Raw genomic sequence first — 23,078 nt, 5'->3', positions numbered from 1 at the left:
TCACAGCCCGTAGTAACTAGAGACAGAAGGAGGGAGACGTCTGGGGGGACGCCGCGCGCTGCCAAGCCAATACGACGCTCTGGACGACAGGAAAAAGAGTTGTCTGTGGCGCGTTTTAAATGCGGCGACGTTTGACGCCTCGTACACCCTCCTCTCCCTTTCCCCATCCTCTTCTCACTTCCCCCCTCCGGTCCGCTTGTAATGCAAACCGAGTCAGTCGGTGGCTAGGCTAGGCCTTGGCATTCCCTCGCCTCGGCTTGCCCCCAGAGACCGCAGGGGAACCGGCAGCCCATAGGCCCCTGCAGACCAGGCCTCCCGTCGTCTCAGACGTAAGCGTGAGGAAAGTACGAAGAGAAAAAAAGGCTAAAGTGAAAGAGAAAACCGAAATGAAGGCGGACTGCGTCGCGCGCCTCGTTAGCTCCCCGCTGCAGTGCGAAGAAGAACCCAGGAATGTGGAGGACAAAAAAAAAGGCAAAAGAAGAGAAAACGAAAGAAAGAGTCGTGTTACAGGAAGGAGGCAAAAAAAAAGGAAAAGGGAAGGAACGTGTAGGCGAAAGAAGAAACGTCGCGTTCTGTCTCTCTCTCTCTCTTTCCACACGAGATCCGCGCGCTGCCTTCGAAGAGGACACACAACCACTGCACTGGCGTCGCGGCCGTAAATCCCTGCGCGCAAGACGTCGAGGATGGGCGGTTCCTCCGTTTCGCCCTTCCCGGGATAACATGGCGGACGGACGTTGGAGAGAACGAAAGGGTGGAGGAAGAAAGAGCGTAGATTAGAAGAGCGCACCGCTGCACACAGTGCACTAGCCATGTCAGGGAACGCGTCGGGTGACCGAGCGAGGAACACTGGTGGGGTAGGTGCATTGGTGTACAGTCGTGAGCAGGTTTAGAGGGAACAAAGTTCCGGCATTCGTTTACTAAATACTGCATAACTATGATTGACAAGCACAGCCTTTTCTGTTCTGACTGGTTTTCCTCTTGACGTATCATATCCAAGTCATTCTCAAATTCAGTGGAGAAAAAAAAACGCAGAAGAGTCGCAATTTTGTACAAAACGCTTGCTCCTTCTTAAATCGCTCACGACTTTATTATAGAGATTTCGGCGCTTAAGGTGATAACTGCGTCGTCTTGTTTAGCACTTTCTTTTTTTTTTGGTGGGGGGGGGGGGGGGCTACAAAATTATTCCGAACGGCCGCATTTTCCGCTGTCTGGGCAATATGAATAGCCGACACAGCTGTTAGACAAATACGTCTTATTCGAAATAAAAATTTCAGATCCACGCCCAGAGCAGAGGTGTACGCAGTCACGGTGAGACGAACTGGCTTTTCTTGGTCGAATAACGGCTGTTATCGCCCTAAACCAAGGCGGTTATCGGAAAGTTGAAACCATGCCCTAAAAGGAGGCACTTTCGTGGAAGGCACCCTAACAAATTCTATCATACTCCACCGGTGACGAGCAGAAAGACAACAGGTCCCAGCGGGTCACCCAGCTGTAAAAAATGTTTTCTTAACCGCGTTGACTACTGAAGTATCAAATCACTTGGTAATCCCAGAGCCTTTATGAACTTTAGGGCCTGCAGGCTCCACCCGAACCGTACGGCACCTTAACTTCAACAAGAAAAAAAAAACACGGTTTCAAACATTTTGGAAGACAAAACACCGCGATGTTTAACGGGAGTCAAAGAACCACGCAGAAAAATTCTTGAACGTCCAAAAAAAACCCTATCACGAGCGTGCATTCCTGCACCTTGAACATACAATTCCAGTGTTTTCCTTTGAGCTATGTCAGAGTACGCTTCATGTTCGATTACCGGCATATACTGAATTGGCATGCGTGTACAGGTGAATGTTTTATAGTTCCAGACTGCACGTGGACTGGCGATGTACATTCAAAAACCCAAGGAAACGGCACGAACAATACGGCAAAACATAAGAATCTCGTGGCGGTTTAGGGATTTGCGGAGGCTGAGAAACGGCGGGGGTAGAATGTGTGGAAGACTTCGTTCACAGACGCAAGCTCCCGAGTTCGGAGACGTTCGCTTTAATGTTTGGCCGGTAGTCAAAGCGTCAGCTAGCGCAAGATTTACACTCACTGGGAAGATGTACCAGTGCTGCCCTCCCTCAGGAACCTTCCGCCACAGCTCGTCTCCATCTATTCGAGAAGCGTAACAGCAGTCAGGGGTCGCATGATGAGAAAGCCCTATGCTACGCCGTATAGGTGTACAGAAGGTAAGGGTCCAGTGCCCAGTGCGTTGTGTCTAGGGCTAGTAGCCAGGGTAGAGAGGCTAGGGCAGAGAGGGCTAGGGCGGAGAGGGCTGGGGGCAGATGGCTATGGCGGAGAGGCTAGGGCAGAGACATTAGATTTGGTTTCATGGGGTTTAACGTCCCAAAGCGACTCAGGCTATGACGGGCACCATAGTGGGGGGTTCCGGACAATTTCGACTACCTGGGTTTTTTAACATCGCACAGTACACGGGCCACTAGAATTTCGCCTCCATCGAAATGTGACCGCCGCGGCCGGATCGAAAACCGCGTGTTTCGGGTCAGCAGCCGAGCGCCCGTAACCACTCAGCCACAGCGTTGGATTCTCGAGAGGTATAGGGTCTGGAGGCTAAGCTCCAGAGGCGAAGGTCCACACCCACCCCACCTCCACTTACCCAGTGAAAATATCATTAGAGTAAAAACATAAAAGTAATCATTAAGGTTAAACTCAGCTACCACCGCAGCCATTTCGCATCAGGTTTTATGCACGTCCTGTCAATTTGTTTTCCGCCCCACCCAATCCAGCCTTAATATGACAGGTTTCTTGTCATTCCAATTTGGGTTATTCGTATTTTCCAGATGCGTCTGCATTTCAGCACTGGGACAAGGTAATGGTAAACTGGCCCGTTAAATAAATCATGATTTAAGAGTCAGATTGACCACTTTTCCACCTAGTGCGAAATTTACGCAAACTGAATCATTCTTCACGCTACCTACTATTTGAATTTCAGCGACGTGACCAACTGGGTGACTTGGTTGCGCGCTGACAATCACGTGACCAACGGAAAGACACCGCAGGACAAGACACCGGAAGGTCACGCTCACAACCGTTGCGGTTTTTTTCCATAACATTTGTAATAATATGTTTCCTTTCAACTACCAGTACTTTTCCTTTCCCTATTCATTCTTTCTCTTTCCCTTCCAATCTGCGCAGCAAAAAAGGCTCTGGCTGTACCTGGGCACTATAAACACAGTCACTGATTGATTGACTATTATCACTATTACTGAATACATGGCACTGCCGGCCAGCGAACCATTCCTCCGAACCGCCATTGAATAATAGCGAGCCCGTCTCTTCCACCCAAAACCAGAGGAGAAGACTGCAGTGAAAGAGAGAGAAAGAGAGAGAGAGAGAGAGAAGTCACAGACAGAGGGGAAAGGGAGGAGGCGCAGCGGCAGTGCGGGCAAGTCGCAAGTTCAAGGCTAATCGCCCCGCGCGGTCAGGAGCAGGTCCCGCCGTGCGGACGGAAGGTTCGCAGGCAAAGGAGGAGGGGGGGGATCAGCTCGCGGAACCACTTGGCGGGGAGGACACACAGGGGCGCAGCACCCCCTCCGAGTTGCCACAAAACAGCAGAGCAGCATTCAAACAGCACTAAGTTGCATGTGACCCCGAAGCTCCAGCCTACGCACACTTGGATTCCGCTCTCTCTGGTTTGCAAAAGATCGCAGACTCTGCACGTCTTGCCATTCAAACGCGTAGAACAACTTCACGAGTTTCCGCCAACCTTGGGACAGACAGGTAAAAACAGCTGCACTGATATGGTACAGTATCGATATCGTACAGCACCCTTATTATGAATAACTGCAATGGTGCAATACCGCTGCAGTAGAGAACCCTTATTATGAATAACTGCAATGGTAAAGTACCGCTGTCGTAATGAACCCCTCTTATGCTTAACCGCCAATGGTACAGTACCGCTGTCGTACAGAACACCGTTTTATTATTCATTCTTTCCAAACACATCTAAAGACGTAAACCACCTTCCCGCAGAGATCGCACCAATATCAGATTATGCTCTTTTCAGGCAAGCATTGTTCAATCATTTTTGTGACGTCACCGAACTGTTTATTAACGCCTTTTTTCATTTTGCGTTTTCTTGTATTGTTATGTATGTCTTGTTTCGCTTTTCGACCTACTTTTTCTAGTGAAATTATATTCCTTTCCCGCTTTTTAACCTTTCACGCTATCTGATTTATTTTGTTTTATGTTGTTTTAGCTTTTTGAACCCACTCCCCTCCACAATGCTTCGGCGATTGCGAGTATGCGAAATAAAATAAATAAATAAATGAATAGAACCCTTGTTATCATAACCACAATGTTACCGTATCGGTACGGTAATTATTATTTTCTGGAGACCTTGATGGCACACCATCGTCATGTTACAGTCTCTACCGCAATATACAAAGCCGCTACGGCAGGTTGTAGATTTCCCGGATGATCTGGCTACCGCACACTACAACCGGATTACGTAATTCGAGATGACAGCCTGTCATGGACGATCCACTACCGCGTTTCCTGTCGAGGGCACCGTAGCTATGAATACGTTGTTTGCATCCCTACAAGGACCTGTAGGACGACCGAGCAGCCAGTCCGTCTCGGCCAGTTTTTTCACGCGAGAAAGCCACGCTACGCGGCCATTAGGAACAAATTCTGCAAGCATCTCCTTGCGGTACTCAGCGATACTATTCTCAATGGCGCTGGGGATAAAGGTGCAACGCATAGCTTTAGTCGACGCTATGCAGACACACCTGCGCACACACACGAACAAAGCGCGTTTACCACCTCACTCAAGGCCTGGCAAGCAAGCGTCAAACATATGCAGACGCCGAAAACGCCAGGTCGCAAATGCGGGCCACACTTAAGTCTGCACAGCCACATGTTTTAGCAGCAGTAGTGGTTTATGAAAATGTGAAAAGGAATAAAATGATGCTGCCTGTAGCGGATAACCTGTTTTACGCACGCTACTGACGCACCTCTGGCATGACATAGCTACGCTCCTCGTAAGCCAAGGCTGTGCCGTGAAGAAACACGTATCGTACACTGCCTAGTTAAGAGCAGCTAGATGCTACAACGTGGAGTCTTATACGCAGTTTTTATCCAACGTTGTTTTTATCGCATGGCTGCCACAAACCACTGCTAACAAGGTACTAACGTACATACACAGAAGCGCCGCTTTGAAAAGCACCCGTTACCACAGACCTACCTGTCTCGGTGCCTCGCACAACGCTTGACGCACCATTGCTTTTGCAGCGCGATGCGATCTATTTATAGAAATCGCCGGCTCTGTAAGAACGATTAGATATAGAAAAAGAGATTCGTCAAGCCAGTCTTATCTCTGCGTTGCTTTCAAGTTGGGAGAAAACGATAGCCTTCGGCAACGCCGCCTCCAACGCGAAAACCGGGGACACAGTTATCGCTTGCAGGCGTAGATACGGAGTGTCCGCGCATCATCAGCGAAATGACAGGCGACCCAAGAGTACAAGATCGCGGGCGTATTGCGCTGTGCACCGGACGTTAGAAAGCTGACCTCACATATCCTGTTTTTCTTTCAGGGTACAATAGGCTGTACTCCAGAGCATTTCATTTGTTCGCTGCACTTTAATGGCTGAACTTGCATTTATGTTGCATTGAGTTTTAGTTTGCATCTGAGTTTGCATCCGGGCTGCATCTAAGTCGCATTCATCTGCCCGTCTGTCGTTATTGATCCAAAGGGATAAAATGACGCCTAACCGCCTTTCGGCGAGGAAAACGGATTCATTTTCTCCCCGAGGAACTCGCAGCCTGACTAACGGAGTTGCATCTGAGCTGAATCTGAGCCGCATCTGAGCTGCATCTGAGCTGAATCTGAGTTCAATCTGAGTTGAATACGAGTTCAATCTGACTTGAATACGAGTTCAATCTGACTTGAATACGAGTTCAATCTGAGTTGAATACGAGTTCAATCTGAGTCGAATACGAGTTCAATCTGAGTCGAATACGAGTTCAATCTGAGTGGAATACGAGTTCAATCTGAGTCGAATACGAGTTCAATCTGAGTCGAATACGAGTTCAACTGACGTCTGAGTCGATAATCTGAGTCGAATACGAGTTCAATCTGAGTCGAATACGAGTTCAATCTGAGTCGAATACGAGTTCAATCTGAGTCGAATACGAGTTCAATCTGAGTCGAATACGAGTTCAATCTGAGTCGAATACGAGTGCAATCTGTGTCGAAACACGAGTTCAATCTGAGTCGAATACGAGTTCAATCTGAGTCGAATACGAGTTCAATCTGAGTCGGAATACGAGTTCAATCCTGAGTCGAATACGAGTTCAATCTGAGTCGAATACGAGTTCAATCTGAGTAGAATACGAGTTCAATCTGAGTAGAATACGAGTTCAATCTGAGTAGAATACGAGTTCAATCTGAGTCGAATACGAGTTCAATACGTCCTCACCAAGCGCTGGAAGAAGCAGCGCTTTAACAGGAAGCTCAAGCTCAAGATCGCAGAAGTCACCAAGATAGCGGAGGAGTACGCGACCCAACTGGCCAGGCAGAGCTGGCAGCAGTTCAGTAGCTCGCTGGACGGCACCCTCAGCACGGCCAAAACGTGGCGTATACTCAAGACCCTCCTCGACCCTACCCAAACCAGGGCCGAAAGCGGGAAAGCTATCCGCAGACCTCGTCCACACCTTCGAGGGTACGGAAGAGGAACTGCTAGATAAGGCCAAAGAGAAATGCTACGGCACGACCTTGCCTGCGGCATACGCGAAACCATACCTGGGGAAACCGAACACCCACTTAGACAGGCCGATCACCAGGGAAGAAGTGTTCGCTACCATAAAGCATGCACGCGCAACACTGCGGCGGGAGCAGACAAGATCCAGAACGCACTCATACGCAACCTCTGCGACGAGGCGGTCGACCAACTGACCACCTTCCTCAACGAGCACTGGGCCGACAGGAACGGTTCCTGAAGGAGTGGAAGCATGCAGAGGTCGTAATGATCCCCAAACCGGGTAAGAAACTCCAGATCGAAAATCTCCGACCTATCTCACTCACCTCCTGCCTAGCAAGCTCTACGAGCGAGTCGTTACTCGGAGGCTCCAAAGCTACATGGAAGACGAAGACCTGTACCCCCACAGTATGTTCGGCTTCCGAGCCCACCTCTCCACCCAGGACATCCTCTTACAACTCAAAGAGGAAGTCCTCACCAACGTCCCGAGCGTAGGCGAGAACGTGGTTTATGACCCTCGACATCAAGGAGCCTTTGACAACGTTAGCCACAACGGCTGTAATGGAAGGACTCGACAACCTCCACTGCGGCGAGAAATTCACAGCTACGTGAAGGCCTTTCTCTCCAACCGCACTGCAACGGTTGGGCTCGGAGACCTTCGTAGCGCTAAATTTTCGACCCCAAACAAAGGCACACCTCAAGGGTCCGTCATCTCGCACTACTTTTCAACGTGGCAGCATGATCGGCCTCGCAAGACAACTCGAGAAGATCGAAGGCATACAGCACGCAATATACGCTGACGACGTCACGGTCTGGGTTACCACTGGGTCGCTCGGCCAGAAAGAAGAACGACTGCAAGCAGCGGCTACCTGCGTGGAAGAATATGCAGTGCACGAGGCCTCGCCTGCTCCACCGAAAAATCAGAACTCCTGCGAGTCCACAAAGGGAAACACAAGGAAGGGTCCCTCAATGTCTCCCTCGAAGGACAGCTAATTCCCGAACGAGACAAGATACGCGTCTTGGAATGTGGCTGCAGAGCAACCAGCGATGCGGCCATACGCCTCGGCCTTCTCAAGCAATCGACCACTCAGGTCGCCAGAATGATCACGCGCGTGTCGCAGAAGCGGAGCGGGCATGCGAGAGGGGGATACCCTGCGCCTGGTTCAGAGCCTGGTGGTTAGTCGCGTGGGTTACGCCCTCCCGTACTTCAACCTCAACAAAGGAGAAGTGGATAGTGCAGACACCATACTCCGCAAAGCTTACAAGACAGCCCTGCATCTACCAATGAACACCTCCAACGAAAAAACTATTGGCTCTTGGAATTCACAACACCTTCGAAGAGATCAAAGAAGCCCAACTGGTCACGCAGTTAGCTAGGCTCCAGCAGACTCCTACGGGGCGCTCGCTCCTTAGCCGACTGGGGCTAGGCGGAACTGCGGAATTCGAGAATCGTACTGCGAGCATACCGGACGCATCCGCCAGACGCTAAAGGTTCGCTCCCTTCCCCGGAACATGGACCCCAACTTGCATGCGGCCCGTAGGGCAGCCCGGGCGAGGTATGTACAACAAAATCTAGCTACAAAATCCACAACGGTATACACGGACGCGGCTCCGTATACAAGAAGCTCACATAACTAGCACAGTGGCGGTAGTTATTGATTCGAACTTAAAGGAATTAGCTAGCGCCTCAGTGAGGGATTGCACGGTAACCGAAGGGGAGGAGCTGGCCGTAGCTCTAGCGGCGGTAGCCGGTATCGAAGCAACATGTCCCTTACCATCCTTACAGATTCGAGAGAAGCGTGCCGTAACTACATGAACGGCCGCATAGGTCGCGCCGCGCTCCGGCTCCTCCAGAGCGCGACCCCACCAAAAGTCATACATAGCATTTACTGGGTGCCAGGACACACCGACATAGCGGGGAACGAACGCGCCGACGAGGTAGCTCGAGGGTATACGAGCCGAGCTTCCTCCCAATCGGACGATCTACCCGACCGAGTCAGTCCTACGTACTCAGACATTCTCAACTACTATAAGGGGGTACGGATCCGCTATCCGCCGCCTCATCCTGATCTAAATCAACTAGAGGCAGTGTATTGGCGAAGATTGCAGACAGGAACATTCCCAAACCTGCATATCCTTAGCAAGATTTACCCGACGCAATATCGGGACACTTGCCCGTGGTGTGGCAGCAAACCATCGTTGTACCACATCACGTGGGAATGCAGTAAAAACGACAGCTTTCGCAAAGACCCGAGTGCGGAACAGTGGGAGAGCCGGCTCTCCAGCGGCGATCTGGGTTGCCAACAAGGTCTGATCCAGCACGCCCAACGAGCAGCGAAGCTCAGCGGAGCCCTGGAATAGGGGCACCGACCCTGTGAGAAGAAGGAAGATGGACCTCTTCTTTCTCGTCTGCTACTAGCACCTTTCTAGAGCATTAAAAGTCTTTCCTACCTACCTACCTACCTTTCTCCCCCGAGGAACTCGCAGCCTGACTAACGGAGTTGCATCTGAGCTGAATCTGAGCCGCATCTGAGCTGCATCTGAGCTGAATCTGAGTTCAATCTGAGTTGAATACGAGTTCAATCTGAGTTGAATACGAGTTCAATCTGACTTGAATACGAGTTCAATCTGAGTTGAATACGAGTTCAATCTGAGTCGAATACGAGTTCAATCTGAGTCGAATACGAGTTCAATCTGAGTCGAATACGAGTTCAATCTGAGTCGAATACGAGTTCAATCTGAGTCGAATACGAGTTCAATCTGAGTCGAATACGAGTTCAATCTGAGTCGAATACGAGTTCAATCTGAGTCGAATACGAGTTCAATCTGAGTCGAATACGAGTTCAATCTGAGTCGAATACGAGTGCAATCTGTGTCGAACACGAGTTCAATCTGAGTCGAATACGAGTTCAATCTGAGTCGAATACGAGTTCAATCTGAGTCGAATACGAGTTCAATCTGAGTCGAATACGAGTTCAATCTGAGTAGAATACGAGTTCAATCTGAGTAGAATACGAGTTCAATCTGAGTCGAATACGAGTTCAATCTGAGTGGAATACGAGTTCAATCTGAGTTGAATACGAGTTCAATCTGAGTTGAACCCGGGTTTCATCTGAGCTGCATCTGGGTTTCATCTGAGCTGCATTTAAGTCGAATTTATCTGCACGTCTGTCGTCCTTGACCCAAAGCGGAAAAAATGGCGCCTACCAGCCTTTCGGGCGAGGAAAACGGCTTCATTTTCTCCCCCGAGGAACTCGCAGTTGAACTAACTAACGAATTCGTTGGAGGAGACGACGAACTTACGATTGCAACTACACGAAATTAAAGGTGCGGCGTATTGCGCAGCAAGGCACAGATTTTACGCATTAAATCACTACCACAAACGCATAGCTGAAGTTTATTCGCGTTAACTTCATGGAAGACTAATATAATAAACACACGGTTGCCAGTTACATCGACGAACCGTGTTCCTGTTACCCACACTAAGGACCGACCACCTCAGAAACATAATTCAGCTAGTGGCAGGGATGTACCACTTATTTTCGGTTTTAATTTAAATACACACATACGCTCTGACAACCGTAGCAAAGCAAAGGTATACGCAGTCGCATGCCGGCATTTGTCCGAGCGTCGCTTGGAAATGACGGCGCAGAAGATCCGTTCGCAAGCCCGCACGTGCCATTCGTTTCTGACATTCCTTTAATATGAGACACGCCTATACAGGCAATCGGCGAGGAGAGCCGACAGCAGAGTTTCAAACGCATATAAAAGTGGCTCACGCCGATACCGTGTTCACACGAATGTAAGCTAACCTTACCGGAATACGCATGAGTTGTTCGCATAGCAAGGACTTTACCATTTACGAGACTGCGCAAGAGTTTAGTCATGCATATTATAGAGCACTGTTTGCTTTCTTTTTGTGCTGAATGTTTAAAGCAGTGTTTCTTGCGACCTGGACTGCGTTTTTTTTCTCATGGTCAGAACGTTTGCAAGCCACACCCTAATTTGTAATTTTGTCTGTACTGCTGCTTCTAATATTGCTTACTGCACCCGTAGCGCATGTCTACACAATGCACTGTTGAGCATATTTAACCTTCTAGCGGACTTGGACGGCCCAGGCTACTCATAAGCCAGCTGTCTTTTCTGGCTCATGACGAGTCCAACTCGTCGAGTGTTTTCTGGCACGCTCTGTCCGGTTCAAGGCGAGCAGGGCTCGTCCGAAGCATTTTTTGTGTTTGCCGACAGATGGCAACACTTGTACTTAAGGATTATTGTGGTACCATTTCTGAGGAAAAAAAAAATTACGTATTTAAAATATATATATCAGTGGCGTTCGGCCTCGCTTTCTTCAACGCCCCGTTAGTGCCCTCCGCAGCGCTACATTTACGTGACCCGCCCCTAAATCATGGGCCATACATTTTCCGCTTGCTGTCACTGCTTTAGTGACCATTATTTTTTCTTGCATTGTTTAGTAGCTTAGCTTACCTTAAGCTAAGGCGTATCGCTAAACAATGTAGCTGTTTAGGTGACCATTATTTTTTCTTGCATTGTTTAGTAATTTGCCTTAGGTTACCTTAAGCTAAGGTACATTGCTAAAGAATGCAAGAAAAGATAACTGTCACTAAAACAGTTACACCAAGCAGGAAGATTGGTTTAATTTATGGGGGTTTGACGTCCTAAACCCGGCTTCAGATTTTGAAAACGGTTGCGCCGGGCTGCGTGTAGGTGAAACGACGCTTTCGGAGAAATCCGAACCTTCTGAGCTCTCATTCCGCGAAAAGACACCGCCGAACGGAGGCGACAGAAGCGAGGAAACCGCGAAGAATGCCGAGACGGCTTCGGCGGTTCTCCTCTGAAACGTGACGACACCCCGGAGAGGTATTACACCGTCTTCCTCGTGTGTCGACAGAACCGCGCGACGGGCATTCCTGTCGGTCGACCGGCTCAAGGGTCCGCCGCCCGCAAAGCAGGCGCGATCGGGCGCATCGAAGAGCGTGCATGCGCACCGAATGTTCGGATGCGCTGTAAAGGGAACCGCCCCGTCATCGGCGCCTGCATGTGAAAAAAGCGGGGCAGTCGACGCATTCCGCGATGTAGCGCATGCATACCCTAAAAACGTCAGCTTTCGCCTGCCGCCGTGAGAGAACTTTGCCGAGCCACATAGATGACTTGGGATCTGGAAGTCTGCGGAAGTCCCGTCCAAGAAATCTGTCACTGAGGTCAGCTCCATAGAGCTAAACTACCGCACATCTGAAGAGCAGTACACGTGAACAGCAGTGCACTTGAACAGCAGTGCACTTGAACAGCAGTGCACTTGAACAGCAATGGACTTGAACAGCAATGGACTTGAACAGCAATGGACTTGAACAGCAATGCACGTGAACGGCGGTGCACTTGAACAGCAATGCACGTGAACAGCAGTGCACGTGAAGAACAGTGCACGTGAAAAGCAGTGCACGTGGACAGCAGTGCACGTGAGAGTGGAGAGGCGTTAGATTGTGGTTGTGGTTTGTAGGGGTTTAACGTCCCAAAGCGATATAGGCTACGAGGGACGCCGGAGTGAAGGGCTCCGGAAATTTCGACCACCTGGTGTTCTTTAAACGTGCACTGACATCGCCCAGTACACGGGCCTCTAGAATTTCGCCTCCATCGGAATTCGACCGCCGCGGCCGGGGTCGAACCCGCGTCTTTCGGGTCAGCAGCCGGGCGCCATAACCACTGAGCCACCGCGGCGGCTGAGAGGCGTTGGAGAAGAGGGGGAGGGGCCCCTATGAACCGTGTAATCGAAGAAAAAAAAAGGTGTTCATTACGATTTTCTTGCATAAAATTTCTCACTTGGTGGAGGGGGAGGGGGCCTTCTGTGCCCCCTTTAAATCCGCCCCTGCCTGTGATGACTGACGGCTGTAGAGCGATAGTGAGAAAGGAGAATAACTGTGTCAGTGGAAAATGAGCAATGATGAGAGGGCGCTACATGAATGAGTGAATAGGAAGAGACGAGTCGAAGTGACAGGACTCTTCTTCGTAATCAGTAAAGGTGCAGACGGATGCGTGAGTGAGATACTGCGATAGACGCTGCAGATGAGAGTGAGTAAAAGGTATGAGAGCTTTATCGAGTGAGCGAGTGGTGAGGAGGAGGCTACGAGGAAGAGGAAGGTACGGGAACGGTGACTGGCTCGCACGGGGTGGGTGCAGGAACTGTTCCGTAAGGGAAGGCATGAAAGTGAAAAGAAGTCGAGATAAGATTGCGAAAGGTAATAATGAGTGGGTGAGAGGGTGTGTGATTAGGTACAAAGTAACTAGCGTGATCAACAAATGAGTGGGAACTGTGTAAAATAAATAAGACAACGATGAGCAATATATATGAGTAGGAAATATTTTACGACTGAATGAGAAGACACGCGATAATTTGGGCGACGGAGCACAATCGGTTGCGGCGGTATTTACCGGGGAGACAAACATCGAATAACCAAGAAACTTACATAACCTGACAAAGGTGACGAAAGTACACAGCAGCTCATTAAAAATTGATACCACTTCGCCGCGGTGATTCAATGGTGAGGGCGCTAGACCGATCAGCCCGAGGACGCACGTTCGATGCCTGCCGCGTTTCGACAGAGGCGAAACGCGAAAGGCGCCCGTGTACTGCGCGATGTCTGTGCACGTTAGAGAACCTCAGGTGGTCGAAGTTAATCCGTAGCCCTGCACTGCAGCGTCACAAAAAGCCCGTTTCGCTTTGGGAAGTAATTTATTTACTAAATTATTTAGAAGAATATCGCCAGCCTGAGTGCGAGGACTTAAGCAGGAGGAGGTGTACACGACATACATAGAATCAAGAACATTTCAAGCATGGGATCGTAGCACATCGCCAAAGACAAACCAGCAGACAATATTGAGAGCTGTAAGTTAACTTTAAAGCAAAAAAAAAAACGTATTGCAGGACAATAAGGGAAACAAAAAGATGACAAATCAGAAAAAAGGCAAAGGAATTTGACGCCACGGGTTAAACCCCATCATCATAATCAGCCTCACTGCGCCCACTGCAGGCAAAGGCATCTGCCCTGTCTCTCCAATTCATTAACCCTGTCCTTTGTCAGTTGCGCCCACCGCGTCCCCGCAAAGTTCTTAATCTCATCCGCCCACCTAACTTTCTGCCGCCCCCTGCTACGCTTGCCTTCTCTTGGAATCGACTCCGTTACCCTTAAGAACCAGCGCTTATCTTGCCTTCGCATTAACTGTCCTGTGCCCAAGTCCGTTTCTTCCTGTTGATTTCGACTATTGGATGTCATTAACCAGCGTTTTTTGCCTCACTCACTCTGCCCAAAAGATTAAAAACAGCGCTAATTTTGACACAAACCACACAGAAAGACCAGACAGGACCAACTAGCCCAGCAAGAGGTACTGTTAAACGAAATCACTCTGCCCACTTCCGGTCTCTTAAATGTTATACCTATATGCGATATATACCATTCCATGACCAAAAACACACACCAATGCAGACACTATAATAGTGGTGAAGCCAAAACGCTTCACAACGCCGGCGGAAGCAATAAAGAGGACTGGAAAGCTGCGATAAGCAACGGTCTTCGATCCCCCGGGGCGCCCAAAGGACAGAAAGGCCGATAACTCAAGAGATAAGCTGCGCAGCCTTCCAAACAGCGGCACCCACTGCGGGGACACGATAACGCGCGATCGAACTCGGGCAAACGCAGTTGTGCATTTCCGCGTCAGGCGGAAGACGGGTTGTTGGTGCATTACGGAAACATTATGGGTGAACACCGCCGCAATCTGTGCCATTCTTTTATTTTTACGCGGGGGGGGGGGGGGGGGGGGGGAGGGGGGAGGGGCTTGAGCGTGACCCACATGCAACGCCCAGGCGTTTTAGAGCTTCGTGAGAGGTCCCCCAGTCTTGCTTTTTTTTCCGATTCCCGCCGAAAACGGTAGGGTGACACCAAAACGTTGTCACCTTACGAACGCTGCCTATCGAACAGCGCCATCATCATCGTGAACGAAACCTAACTGTTCAGCCAAGTTTTATGTGGCACGACATACATGTACGCTTCGCTGACCATGCTTTAAACGCGGCAGTGCGCTTGCTGATCGGGTAGTACAGTTGAACCTCGTTATAACGAAGTTATAAGGAGCCCGTTGATTACTTCGTTATCGCCGTAGCTTCGTTATAGCCCGTGTTAACCGAGCTTCAAAGGTCTAGCGTCATTCCTTCGTTATATCCATATTTTCTTTATAAACCATTTCGTTATAACGAGGTGAGACTGCATCTTAAGCAAGCGTCTAAAATCTAGCAACTCACAGCTTCGAGAACCGACAAACGTAGAAACAGGATGCCCCTGTTGACTTGCCCTGAAAATGCGGTGGTGATATAAGGCAGCACAGCCTGCATCGAATAAAGCCCGAAATCCGGTCCAAGACGTCATTTCATTCTACGCATTTTGAATCCCTGTAAGTAGTGCTGATTGTCAGTTCCGAGTAGTTACGCTAGCTGCTTTGAAAGTAGATAATAGAGCATCTTTGAACTGATTCACTCAGGCCGGGTGACACTTGATCGAAGGATGCGAAGACCAATGGAGTGAAGGGACAAAATGGCGCACGCAAAGACAAAAGCAACCCCTATGACAACTGAAGTACTAGACATCGAGTCAACAAAAATAGCAATAGTCGCTAGAGGGAGGCTTGGACGGCCCAGAACGACCTAACTGGGCGCAAATTAAGTACTTCCTCCACAACCTCTACCTGGTCTAACGCACGCTGACTCAAAGGGACAGCGCCGAGCACCGCGCCATGACCGGGTTTCCGTCCTCGCATAACCCTACATCTCGACAAGATAGGAGGGAGAGGTCACTCCAGAAACTATAAACTGCCATGGTTGTTTTATAACCTAAAAAAAATTGGAAAAGCTTTTACAAAGAGCAGCAATTCAGCGAGTCGATAAACACATCCTCCCATTTAGATAAATTTTGTTGAACTGCGTGTTACAAAAAAAAAGAAAATCCACTCACGCCACACCATCTCCTTACAGACATGCAAAAGACGTCTCAACACCTTAAACCTTACCTTCCCCCTCCCTTGTTAAGGTGTACACGGAAGCACGTTTACGGCTGGGCTGTCCACATCTATACGTCTAGGCGAAGAACTGTACTATGCATAACTTACCCTGAGTTGCACGATTGAAAGAGCCGGGCAACCCACCGCGGTGGCTCAGTGGTTAGGGCGCTCGGCTACTGATCCGGAGCTCCCGGGTTCCAACCCGACCGCGGCGGCTGCGTTTTTATGGAGGCAAAACGCTAAGGCGTCCGTGTGCTGTGCGATGTCAGTGCACGTTAAAGATCCCCAGGTGGTCGAAATTATTGCGGACCCCTCCTCTACGGCACCTCTTTCTTCCATTGTTCTTTCACTCCTTTATCCCTTCCATTACGGCGCGGTTCAGGCGTCCAACGATATATGAGACAGATACTGCGCCATTTTCTTTCCCCAGAAACCAATTATATATTAAGAGCCGGTCTACAGATGGCTCTACACAAATGCAACGAAAGCTTCGTGTGTGCAAGTTTTCTCGAGTGCGTGCGTGCGTGTGTTTTCAGCATCGTGGTCTTCAGCAGCGCGCCATGAGAAAGTACAACTAGCCCCTAAGCAACTGCCGCTGTCCTCGTTGGGTTGTACGGAGGCTACCCTCAAACAGAACCAACTGGCCGAGCCCTCTATCGAAGTGTAACGAGGTAACGAACAATCGTACAAAACACGCACAGTAGTAATCGATACGAAAAGAGTAATCGGTTTCATTTCCGTCGTCCGATATTTTCTTGATCTGCAGTAAACGCGACAATTCCGGATACTATAGGAATCAAGCGGTCGGCTATGCGGTACTATACGCTCGCCCTTCTAGCAAATACCTGGAGGACTTTAATCGCGGGAGGCTAAGCCGAAGTGATAATCCTTCACGTTGACTTAGTCTGTACGGTATTCCAAGCCCGCGTGAACGTACAGTCGGGAAGAAAAGTCTCTGGAACACGTGTTACTCGAACGAAGCTCATAGCTCTGCTGTCGGCCGGCGGCTGGAGACCACACTGGTGAAGAAAGAACAAAATATTTACTTCCCCTCCACAACTGTGGTCTTCAGCCACCGGTTAATAGCAGAGCTATGGGCTTCGTTTCAAGAACAGTGGTCCAGAGAGTTTTGTCCCCGACTGTACAAGCTTTAGAGCGTCGCCAGTGAGCCGACACGTCCGGAAAGCCCCCTTACGGCAGCGACGAGAACCCAACACGATCGGAGATGATGACCATCGGACATAATTATTATACACCACAAAAAAAAAAAAGAAAGGCAGACGAAAGCTGGAAACAAGATTAAGAAAAATGACCACGAGAAAGCCGGAAACAAGGTACAAAAAGCAAGCGGCAACGGAGAAAGCCAAACGGCACACGGTGCAAGAAAAATCGTGTCAGCAGCGGCAGTGACAACGAACTTCACCGCCTCGGCCACGCGAACGGAGCAAAATCGTGGGCGTTCTCCCTTCGAAAGCGGCAGCACAGGCGACCCAGACCAACAGCCCCCCAACAGCCTACACGCCCCCTCTCCACTGCGGCGGGATCATCTTGCCGAGTACCGCCGTTTCTGGAACGGCGCCAACCGGCACAACGAGCATCGCTCGGGGAAAGAGAGAGGGAACTAAAGAACGACAGGAGAGGAGAAAAAAAGAGAGGGTAGACAGAGTTCCGGCGGCGGCGACGCGAAGAGGAGTCCACGGCCGGGGTGGGCGGGTGAGTATGTCTCTGGGTCGAGCACCTTCGCACCGGAGGGGGCGCGGGAGGGAGGGAGGAGGGGGGGGGGGGGCTCCCTTCTCCTTTCCTATTCCTCTGCTTATTTACTTCACTTTCCTTTTACTGGTTTGAATTAAAAAATAACGCTTCAGTTATCGTCCAGCGCCGATTGCTAATGGTTACTCAGTCGTATGTCTTTTGGACTTGAAAAGAACCTAATCCTCGGTTGGATGGTGATAACAGCCTCCTTATTTGTATGACAAAAACTTTACACGACACAGCGGGCCAGTAGTTGAAGCTAATACCAGCGGTAGCTTTACAGAGTTCCTGTACAGTATCCCAAATGCAATGAACGGCATGTCAATCTTAAGCAAAGTTATCGTCACACATGATCACCGAGTTAAATAAACTACACATAGAGGTGACATTTTTTTTTACTTGTACAAATCAAAACACGCGGTCGAAATTATTCCGGAGCCCTCCACTACGACACCTCTTTCTTCCTTTCTTTTTTCATAACCTCCTTTATCCCTTCCCTTACGGCGCGGTTCAGGTGTCCAACGGTATACGAGACAGATACTGCGCCATTTCCTTTCCCCCAATACCATTTCTTTTTTTTGCAGTTTCAACATTCAAGGAAGAAAATCACGGAGCTCTGCTCAACGAAATCAAGAGGGTACATTTTCCCCGTTCCTTGCCGAGGCATGAAGTTCCGAGGCGTCGTCAAAAAAAAAAAAAAAACCGCGACAAGTAGCGCGCAAGCCTTCCTGTCTACGTGCTCGTGAAGCAAACTTTCACCGCAGGTCGCTCCTATTGTCAGAAAAAAATAAAAAAATCAAACCACAAAACAGCACGGGGCTGGAGAATGCAGGCTGAGAGCTGCCTCTGTCTTTTAACTTTATCTTGTTCTAAAGTATACTTTTTTTTTACCTTTACCTATCACTCTCTCCCTCGAAAACAGCGCAACAAGCCGACGCACACCGCTGCGTCGCTTGCCACTTGTCTCGCTGGCTGTGGGTCAAGGCTCTTGGCAGCGGCACTTAGGGAGAGGAGGAAAATGGGCGAGCGAGAGGGCTGGCGAGGCGGCAGTCGAGGAAGCAGTAACAGCGTTGAAGTGCAACGCGCTCGTACGACAACGTTTAACACTGCAAAGTCCACCGTTAGCTGTGCAAAACTGAGCAAGACTGCGCTCAGTCATAATTGGTGTTTTCATAAGCATTTCATCTTCTCATAACGCTGCGAAAACTGCCTTTTCCCAATCGATTTACAGAAGCAAGGTTAAAGTACTAACCCCCAGGCATGCAGGAGGCCAGTTGAAAGATAACGTGACCAAAAAACCTCACGTTAACCGCAGAACACCCCATTTCATTCGGTCGTACTGCTGCATTCGCAAGTAGTTCAAGCATTTCACATTTTGCTGATGATTTATTGTGCGCTTTTGAGTGTTTCCGAGCAGTACTGTTTTCTAGGCACTGAGAAATGATCTCAATTCGTCGATTATGTAGTAATTATATTTTGTTAATAAACTACCACTTCTTTTAACATTTTTGCAAAGCATGGACGACTGGCGACGAATTACTGGAAGTTAACACTTCCATCCGGCGTTGCCGAAGCCTGCGGATTGCAAGGGCTAAGCGGCTTCAACCATCAGAGCCTATCTCGACGGGTTATAACTACCAGGCTTTCATCGAGATATGCCAGAAAAGAAACCGTGATGTGAGAAATCACTGCATATTGAAGTCACTTCTTCCCGCACAAATTGTGATACTGAAACTGCATTCCATAATAAATGCAAGCGTTCTTACCGTTGTTTAATTTTTCACTGTTTTTTATTACTGAGCCTCAGCTCATCCGTTATTCGTGTACTAATAACCAACGCCTGTCAATGATTTTCACAGCACGAAGGTGTAGTTAAATAAATCGCATTTCCCACTCCAAGTGGGCTGTAAATTGTCGAAACGCTATCTATGCATGTGGTAGATTCGATGCAAACGACTCAAAATAAGCGAAACACTTCGCGGTTTTTATAGTGAAGCGCCTTAGGGGGGGACACAATTTCCCCTATTCTTGCTTAGTGTTTCATTTGCTACGCCAGACTCTATACAGTTTTATCGCTGGTCTTATTAGGCGCGATTGCAAAACAGACTTCTCAGACCCTTTACTGTTATCTCGGCCACCACCTGCCATTCACAAAGACGGAGCGTTTGCAAAAACCCGCCTTTTATGGCACATACCTCAACCCAGTCACGTCTCAGCATACTAAGGATAAGCTATCCAGCTGGTCATCAAGTCTGTCGAGACGGCTGTACAAGGAACTGACTGCTACCCTAAAAAAAAAAAAGAAACTACCGGCATATCTACCCTAGCGCTCGTAGGTTCTTTTCTTTCGTTGCAGTCAAGCTCGATATTTCAACAACCTTGGCACAAATCGATAGCTTCTAAAGGTCACAAGTCCTGCTTTTCTTTTCAGATTCCGGCACCTGGTCTGCGCAGGCGCAAATGCACCAAGAAATCATCAGAACGTACAGAATTATTAGAAAGCGAAATTATCGGGTCAATGTGCGCGATAAAATAGCAGTATGACAGCTTGATTATCTCTATGTTTCACGAACAGGCTTACGATGTGGGCACAATACCATCTTAATCGCCAACACAAAGTATAATAAAGCGCGATAACGAGTTATCAATACAGCGTCCCCTTCATATATTCCACACGTGAACTCTTATCAAAGTCAAGGCCGCAGGCCTTTCTAGGTCGCTTAAGCAAGAGCGGTAAGATCACAGGGAATCTTGCGAACGCGATACTGGTCCTATTTACAAGCCCGAAAATATGAAATGTAAGGAATTGCTTCTTTTTTTTTTTTCACGGAATTCTTAAGCTACTCCACTAGGTGGCGAACAATGTCGAAATTGACATTCTTTTTCATTTCCACAGAAGAAAGTGCTACTCCCAGTATTGCGAAAGGCGGAATATGAACAATGCGACGTTAATTCGAGCTGAAATTGCTAGGGGGCAGGGTTGATTTCTTACTTGCGCCTGACATGAATACTAATATCAGGGAACAATGACTCACGTCCGCTGCTCATAAGATATAAATATAAAGACGGACCTAGCCAGGCCCGACCACTGATAAGGCAGGAAGCCACGTGGTTAATAGTTGAAGGCTCATGTGCGGCCGCAGCAAACAAAAAGCGCAAGGGAGACGACAAATCATCCGAAATAAATAAAGAAGTTGCAAGTGCAGCTCCACAAAAGCGGGGGACCCCCGCCACCACCACCCCCGCTATGACTCATGGCGCGAAGCGACCAACTAGCTGCACCTCCCCACCCTCCAAGCCCTAAGCAGGGCGCGGGCGCTCCTATCGACCCGACACTGGGCGTCACCGCCTGAGCGTCTGGCCCGGTCACAGCAGCACCATACCACGCTCCACAACGTATCACGCACTAGCGGATGCTTGAACTCTTCTTTCTCCACGCAATGTCACAAAAGAAGACAATTTATGTGTCCTGGCCAAGCATCGCGATAACGCGATTCGTTCTTTTCCACCCACATCCTTCGCTCGGGAACATCGCTTGCCGACGCGATTCCGACTTGAATACGACCAAGCACGAACCCAAACGAAACACACACTGTGGCACTAAAAGCAATCGCCCTCCCAGCCGGCGCCGCAGCACAGACAGCGACAGGCCGCGAGCAGCCGGCGGCGGTAAACACGTTTTGTGACTTTCGCGACTTCATGGAAAGGGAAGGGAGGCAGGGTAGAGGAGCTCGAAGCATAACCGGCTGCCTGGTGATGCTGCTCGCTCTTCGGCGTACTTACCTCGGGGGCGCATCGCGACGTTTTACCGCGCAAAAAGGAAGAAAAAAAAACGCGCTCGTACTGCTAAGTTCGGAGCCACGGGTGCGTGAGATCACCCCGTTGGCTTCGTCACTGCACACTCCAACCAAAGGCTACGAAGCGCGAAAACAATTTTTCGACCGCAAACATGATCCCAACCGCACGCCAGAGCAGAGGCGGTGACGACGGATCCATAGGTGTACCAGGGTCGCCGGAGCGATCCGTTTGCTCACGCTTCAAACCGCGTTTTCGCGTGTTTCTCTTTTGCTTTTCTCGCGTCAACCAACAGTGCTAAAGATAAAAGCGCGATACGACAAAACCTGGAGAACATAAAAGAACAAGCACGCATCCTGCTTTCACAGCCGCTCTGCTAGAACCGTCCGTCCGCGGTGTGCGCGCATGAGGCGAGGTATTCAGACTCGCCTCTTTCCCACATCTCGAAGCCCCCATTAATCCGAGCTGAAGCGAACGCCGGCAAGCTCGATGTGATCATAACAAAAAGAAAGGAAACGCAAGGGAAAGTGAAATATAGGGGCGCCGATCGCGCCAGCCCGCGGGCGCCGGGGAACCGTGCTGAACAAAAGGCTTTGTATAACCGAGCTGCTTGCTCCTCTCACATGCAGAAGCGCGCGCCCGGCCGTCGCGAAGAGCGGAAAGCGAACGCCAAAGCGAGTCGGGATGCTCGCCGCCGAACGCATCTCGCCTCCGATAGATATCCGGCGCGGAGCCAGCGGACATTGCCCGTCGGAGATATCGCGGCGCTTAGAGGAAGCGCTCCTCCGGCGGGGAGCGACAGTTCAGATGTGCAAAAACAAACGAACAAACAAGGGACAGGCCCAAAGCTCACCTGGGCGTGAACTTCCCGAGCACAGTTCGGTGGTCGGAGCGCAGGTAATCGCTGCTTCGCGCGCGCTGGTGGTTGCTAGAAGCGTGAAGCGACGGTGGTGGGGAGCGGTGCGAAAGGAATCCAGTGGCGGAGACTCGCAGCTCCCGCCGGACGAGAACGGGTCGTGGGACAAGGCGGAAAGCCGGCGGCTTGTCTCGACAGCGTGCGGCGGAGGCGGCAGGGGGAGCTGTCTCGCGCACCAGCGGCAGATACGAGGCAACGGCGGCGAACGACGCGCTGTGCGGGGCCGGCGCGCGCGATCTCTCCACTCGACTCTGCGCCTCTTTCTGTCTCCGACAGGCGCCGCTGCGCGCTGGACTCCAGCGTGGCCAACCGCTGAACGCAGTGGAAGAACAAAAAAAGATGGAGAGTGGCATGCAAGCTTGGGAAATGGCACGATAGATGGCGCCTAACGTTCAGTGATTTGACAAGATTGTACTGTTATTGTACTTTGACACATACACGACATTTGTTGCAGCGTTGGTTTGGTTTTGTGGCCAGGGACCGGATTCTAGCGTGGTTGGCTTTTCCAAACCAGTTGGCTTCGGGTCAAGTGATTGACTGGCCGGCGCGACAGATGTCGTCACACAGGGGGCGCGCCGGCCAATAGCGCGAGCCAAAGCGCACTGGTTGGGTATGCCAACCACGTTATCATCCGGCTTATCTATCTATCTATCTATCTATCTATCTATCTATCTATCTATCTATCTATCTATCTATCTATCTATCTATCTATCTATCTATCTATCTATCTATCTATCTATCTATCTATCTATCTATCTATCTATCTATCTATCTATCTATCTATCTATCTATCTATC

The 23,078-nt window shown here is 49.7% G+C and overlaps 1 protein-coding gene across 1 annotated transcript in view; it reads right to left on the bottom strand.

Moving 5' to 3' along the window:
- LOC144104437 (uncharacterized) overlaps window positions 1-22,549 on the bottom strand; it is a 135,050-nt gene extending 112,501 nt beyond the window's left edge. The window contains exon 1 of the mRNA XM_077637425.1: window positions 22,219-22,549. The gene's annotated coding sequence lies outside the window, so the exon portion shown is untranslated. The remainder of the gene's footprint in view (window positions 1-22,218) is intronic.
- Window positions 22,550-23,078: the final 529 nt, after the last annotated feature.

Source organism: Amblyomma americanum, chromosome 9 (genome assembly GCF_052857255.1).
Source record: "Amblyomma americanum isolate KBUSLIRL-KWMA chromosome 9, ASM5285725v1, whole genome shotgun sequence".
Lineage (NCBI taxonomy): Eukaryota > Metazoa > Arthropoda > Arachnida > Ixodida > Ixodidae > Amblyomma > Amblyomma americanum.
Note: the sequence above shows the minus strand (reverse complement) of the source record. Positions and strands in the feature narration are given on the sequence as shown.